Source organism: Chenopodium album, chromosome 20 (genome assembly GCF_948465745.1).
Source record: "Chenopodium album chromosome 20, dcCheAlbu1.1, whole genome shotgun sequence".
In the NCBI taxonomy this organism is placed as follows: Eukaryota; Viridiplantae; Streptophyta; class Magnoliopsida; order Caryophyllales; family Amaranthaceae; genus Chenopodium; species Chenopodium album.
In genome coordinates, this window is record NC_137853.1 from 12,496,045 (window position 1) to 12,502,357 (window position 6,313).

Consider the following 6,313-nt stretch of genomic DNA (forward strand, 5'->3'; position numbering starts at 1 on the left):
AGTAGTTTCCAAAGATTTTCATATCTTTTATTGGTCATACCATTTCCTCGACTGTTAAACAACATCAACACATTAATCATTTAGAATTTATTGAGTATCTATAATGATATATATAAATTAACATCTACTTGCAAGTTATTTACTCCGTATATAGTAATTTTACTTGTTATTAAACAAACATCATGCTGAACAAGCTACAATGCTTGTAAAAATTCAATTAAATACAAAAAGTGTAGTGTTCATGCAAGTTACAAGGTATTGTAACCAGACATTGAGGAATATCGTGTCTTTAAATAAGGTACCTTAGATATATGATGTGGCAAGCCAAGCTACAAACTTTTAACACCTACCTTATGTATAAGATTCAACAAACCCTAGTCTCATGTGCAAATAAGATACGTCTAAAAGAGTAATATATATTGTTGATACATTATGTCGAATCACAGAGAACATTGACATGGATGAAATTAATTAATAAGTTACCATAATTAAGGAACACTTTCAAAACGTTTCCAAATAAACCCGCTAACATTCGCAAAAATAATAATCAATATAGATCACGGTACCATATTTTATTTTTAACTTAAAATATAGTAATAATTATGTTTACTAATCAATGTACCCTATTTTTAAATCGTTATAACTTTTGTAAGTACTCTTTTATCAAAGGAGTTCATGTAAAATAGTCATTAACAACTTAATCCTTAGACTAATTATAGAGTACAACTAGAAAACAACTGTAAATAATTTGATTAGAAAACTTTTACAGAAGGTAATACCCTAATAGTATCTTTTATCCTTTTTGACAAAAGATAAATATTATCGCCATCTTTCTTTGCATATAATAACACAGATTAAACCCGGGGAAATAAGGTGAATCAAGTATATATTAATCGTAAACAGTCTAAATAGATTTAAAATCTATTTAGAGGCTCTTTAAAGGTGAAAATACTATTATCTTTCCCCCATTCTTAACAGGTAAAACTGATTAAAAAAATTTCTTTATCTACCCAAAAACATAAAAAGAGTTTCGGAAAATAGGAATGATAGAGATGTACTGTACTGTTTTGCCATTTAGGAAAATTTTGAGAGCAAAATTTGTTTACATAGATGGAAATAAAACGTCAACATAAGATATATTTTTGAAATTTAATTAATTTTAGAAACGCTCCTATTTTTGAATTTCTATTTTCTTGGATTTTATGTACAAAACCTTGTGATTTGGTCGTCATTCCTAATGTAAAGATTATTACAGCATAAGCAACAATCTCCAACGTGTGCTGCTGTAATGTGGTCATCCAGCTTGTCCCACATTTAAGGAGTAATCAATTTTTCAATTTCTAATTTTCTGTCCTTATATACTTGGTTTTTTATTCACAATTTGTATTTTGATTTTATTTATTTTTTTTAATTTTTTATTTTAAATTTTTGTTTCCCTAAAACTACAATGGGCCGGGTTGAGCCCGCCCATTAGCGTGATCCATCATTAATCTTTCCTTAGGCGGTCAGTGGCAGTGTGCTGTTTGTAGGTAAAGACACTGCAAAATCAGAAGATATATAAATTGGTATGTGGGTCGAATTTGTTTAATGTATGAATAAAGCTGTGACGTGTTTATAACAATTTTTTAGAAGCAAAATTCGCCCCGACTATGGTGCAATCGGAGATGGCGTTGCCCCCCAAGATTGAACACAACAATCTCTCTTAATGTGCACTCAAAAAGAGAGATTAGGAACTCACAATATGCTCAGAACTAATTTAGAGGAAAACAAGAAGAATAGAGAAAGAGAAAGGAAATTGTTTATGTGTGTTTTCAATAGCCACGAAAAACTCAGTTTTATAGAAGATGAAAAATGGAGAAAATCAAGCCACAAAATAAATCGTGGGAGTAAAATCAGGGACAGTTACAAACGTTCAAAAAATCGAGTTAAACGTTGTTGCGGGCTTCGTAACTAAACGATCTCATAAAAACTGGAACGTTAGTTACGACCCCCACCACACCGCGCACGTGCCACGAATCGGACGGACGGCGGCGGTGGCGCACGTGTGGGGATGCCCTCTCTAGCCCACAACAATAGGGAAAGCACTTCAAACATCAAAGTACAAACACACATTTTTAAACCAAGTAAAATCTTCCTTATCCCACTAATGTGGGTTAAAGAGTTTTCCTCCAAAAATAATAAATTAAACTTCCTTTGTATTATTTCCAACACTATTAACTTACAATGATGGCTGGAATAGTTATATGATAATAATAATTTGATCTAAAGAGAAAACATGTATATAATGATGTTAATTGTGATGATGATAAGTTTAATAATGCAATTATTTGTTATTGTTTATTAATAATCACTTAAAGCAGTCTAAATAATGATACATATTAGTATTGTAATTATATTCTTGCAAAGCTGCAATCAACTACTGTACTAATTCCCTTACCAAAAAAAAAAAAAAAAAACACTACTGTACTAATTAAACTAATACTCCGTATTACTTTACTGATGATAATTTGATCCATTGTTTATTGGTGTCAAAATAAGAAAAAAGGTGTTAGGAGGTGTTTGGTTCACCTTATTTTTGCTTATATGAACTCATTTGATTTGGTCTGAAATTCTGAATGACAGATTGACAGACTTGGTTAAACTTTGACCTTAAGTATACGATAATTTATACGGAAAAAATATATCAAACGGAGTCTTGTTCCATAATTTTTTTAATTACGAAATTAAAGATATTTAGCGATAAAAAACTGCACATAAAATGATGAACTGATCTGAGATCGGCATTTTTTTTATCTGATCTGAACTTATTTTTTCTGAAATAAATAATAAGAAAAAATAAGGTGAACTAAACAAGGCCTTAATTAAGGCATGATATTACAAACAAATAAACAATGCTTATATGGCCTATACATTTAATAAGATGTACATCTTGAATGAGCCTATCTATACTTTATATATTAAAAAGCGTTCCTAAAACAGAATATGTTCCACGTGTCACTTTTTTCAAGTTCGACATGTTAGCAATATGCGCCACATGTCGTTATAAACATGACATGTCACTTTCACATGTATTAGGTTTGCATCTAAAAAATGCTTATAACAAGACTTGAATTTAAGACCAACAAATCTTAAGTTAAAAGTTTTACCATCTTAGCCATTTATTCATTATGTTTTTTAAATTATAGTTAACTTTTATTATACTCTTTGTTTCCATTATGTAATGACTAAGAGCCCGTTCTCTTACGTTGAAATTCAGTTCAGTTCAGTTCAGCTGAGTTTAGTTCAGTTCAGCTCAGTTCAGTTCAGTTCAGTTCAGTTCAGCTCCTAATTTCCTTCTCTTATAAAATATTCATTTCAGTTCAGTTCAGTTCAGTTCATTTCAGCTGAGTTCATTTCAGTTCAGTTCAGTCAATGAGAATAGGCCCTAAGTTTGACAATTAGAAAATGTTTATAACAAGATTTAAACTCGAAACCAACAAGTCTTATAATTACTATCTAAATGGTCGAATTTGATTAGCAAATTAAACAAGTGTAAATTAGCAACCCGGGGCATCGCCTGGGCCGCACACTAGTTATATATGATAAATTGATGATACACGAAAGTAGGCTCAGCCAAGCATGGTGAACGGATTAGGAGTCTAAGCACGAAGGTGCTATGGTCATTTTACATGATATAAACTTTTCATAATTATGTAGACAATATAGTCTATGTATCAACGCTCTAAAATGCTTATGGGTCCCAACTTCATAAGAGTATTATTTTAATGCTAAAATTTATTGTCTACTAATTAGATTAACAAATCGTGTGGGATAATCAATATTCTAACACATGTATCATGTGAGGTGTGTGTGCTAGGCAAACACAACTCACTTGGTGGCCCGGTCAGTGGCGGAGCCAGGATTTGTAATCCGGAGGGACAAATTTTAAATGTTTAATAAATCGACAAAAAATTTTGATAACATAATTGCTTAATATATAATTAAAATCGCATATGAAATATGACAAATATTTTATATGACAAAAGAGGAGTGGTTAAAAGATTCATTGCATATATATTAAGAAACTTATCAACCAAAAAAATAATTTTTTGTTCGTAAACCCCAATTTTAAGTATAAATTATTCACTATATAATGAAATCCAAATACAAGTAAATAAAAGGGAAAAATCCAAAATCAAGAAAAAGAAGTTAAATGGGAGCACTTTGTATAAACTATAAAATGAAATAAAAAAAATCTCAAAAGAGGAAAAAGGAATAAAAATTAAACAAAAATATGTATTTGTGAAGACTCAGATCCTAGAAATGAAGGAAGAAACAAGCCTTATTCTAAGGCCAACTACCACCAGACCATATTCAGCCTTTATGGTTCTAGTTGCACCTATAATGTATATATTGTTATTTACTGAAACTGTTTATGCTTACAAAAATAATTTTTTTAATTTTTTTTTTTGAAAATGGGGGACAGCTGTCCCCCCATGTTCCTATAGTGGCTCCGCCACTGGGCCTAGTTATGGTATTTAGGGGCCGATCTTTGTTTGGCCTGGGCGGCGGCGGGCAATGGCTCGATCCCCTAACTTTTTGGTCCAAGGTCTGCTATTGATGATGTCTATATTACATCTCTGAGCTTTTTAAAATAGCACATATTATATTGATTTTAAGTGTTTAATCTTACAAATTAGTTTCAAAAAAAAAAAAAAAAAAAGTGTTTAATCTCACAAATTAGTTTCTTTCTTCTTCTTCTTTTTTATTTATTTATTTATTTATTTATTTTTTTCCCTCAATTAGTAAGAAGGATATATGTTTAATCTCTCAACCTACTTATTTCTTGGCATACATACGTTATAGGAAGATAGGATTATCTCCTCATTAATCCTCTAGATTTCTTTTGTCATTCATAGATGCTCAACAATCAATCTACGGAAACACAATCTTGCAACTCAACATGTAAGAAATGTGTCTTGAATCGGAGCTAGGAGATAGCATGGAGGCATACCAGTGCTACATGGAGGCATGGGCATGCCTCATCATCGTCGAAGGTTTCGTTAAGAATCGCAAGGAGTTTGTTGTGGCACGCTCAGCTCGCTCGTGCTAGGTTAGGAAACTCAGATCAACGATGAAGTTACTACCTCATTTCTTTTGTAGTGGGACTTGGGCGTAGCATACATAGCATGCCCATGCGTTTTAATTTCATCTGGGGTTTATTTCCTAATTATGGGATTTATTTACTATTTCTGGGGAGTATTATATAACCCTTTTATGGTTATTCATAGTTAGACCCTGTTCACTTCACCTTATAAAAATAATATTAAGTAAAATAATTTCAGTTCAGTAAAATTCATTTTCTTAAAGAAGAATCATACGAGTAATAGAAAATCAGTAAAAATAATTTCAGTTCAGCAAAAATAATTTCAGTTTAGTAAAAATAATTTAAGTTCAGTAAATATAATTTTGTTTCAGTAAAAATAATTTCGGTTCAGCAAAAAAAAAAGGTGAAGTGAACGGGGCCTTATATTGGATGTAATTATAACATATGAGAGTTTTATCAGTATTCCTTATAATCTTATCTGTAGGTTTTGAGAGATATAACATTACAGGTTTTATAGACAATCGCAATCTGTTTTTTTATGACTGGTCTTAAGGCCTGTTCACATTTACTTAATTTCAGTTCAGTTCAGCTTCTAATTTCCTTCTCTCATAAAATATTCTTTTCAGCTCAGTTCAGTTCAGCTCAGCTCCAATAAGTTTAGTTTAATTTAGTTTAGCTTAGTTTAGTAAATGTGAACAGGCCCTTAATAATTTGCTCTGAATCTATAATTTGTTTTTCCTCAAGATCAATAAAACTATTATCCTCGTTTTCTTGTGCACATAGCCAACACATTATTGCATTGGTAAACTATGTTAAATCTATGTATGTTTACTTGTTAATCTTGCATTCAATATCTATTCATTTATGCATCCGTTATAACACAAGATTTATTATTTGACATATATCGGAAATTTATCCTAGAGAAATTTCCATGCATTTACCCTAGGTTGCTTCTCTAAGGAGTTTTTCATTTAGAGGTTTGAAGATGTAGATGTGAAATGACAGTTATGCCCTAAAGCTCATTGAAATTATATACGGAGTACTTACTGGGAGAAAATCATCTGTCCCATAATTTGTGTCCCACTGGTGTTCCACTATATATGATTGGTTCTTAAAATATTTATTTGCCTTTTAAAATTTGAGAAGTGGGACCTTGTAATTATTACAACCAATGATATTAAGTTGAACACAAATGAAACATGAAAAATGGGACAGAGGATTTAGACC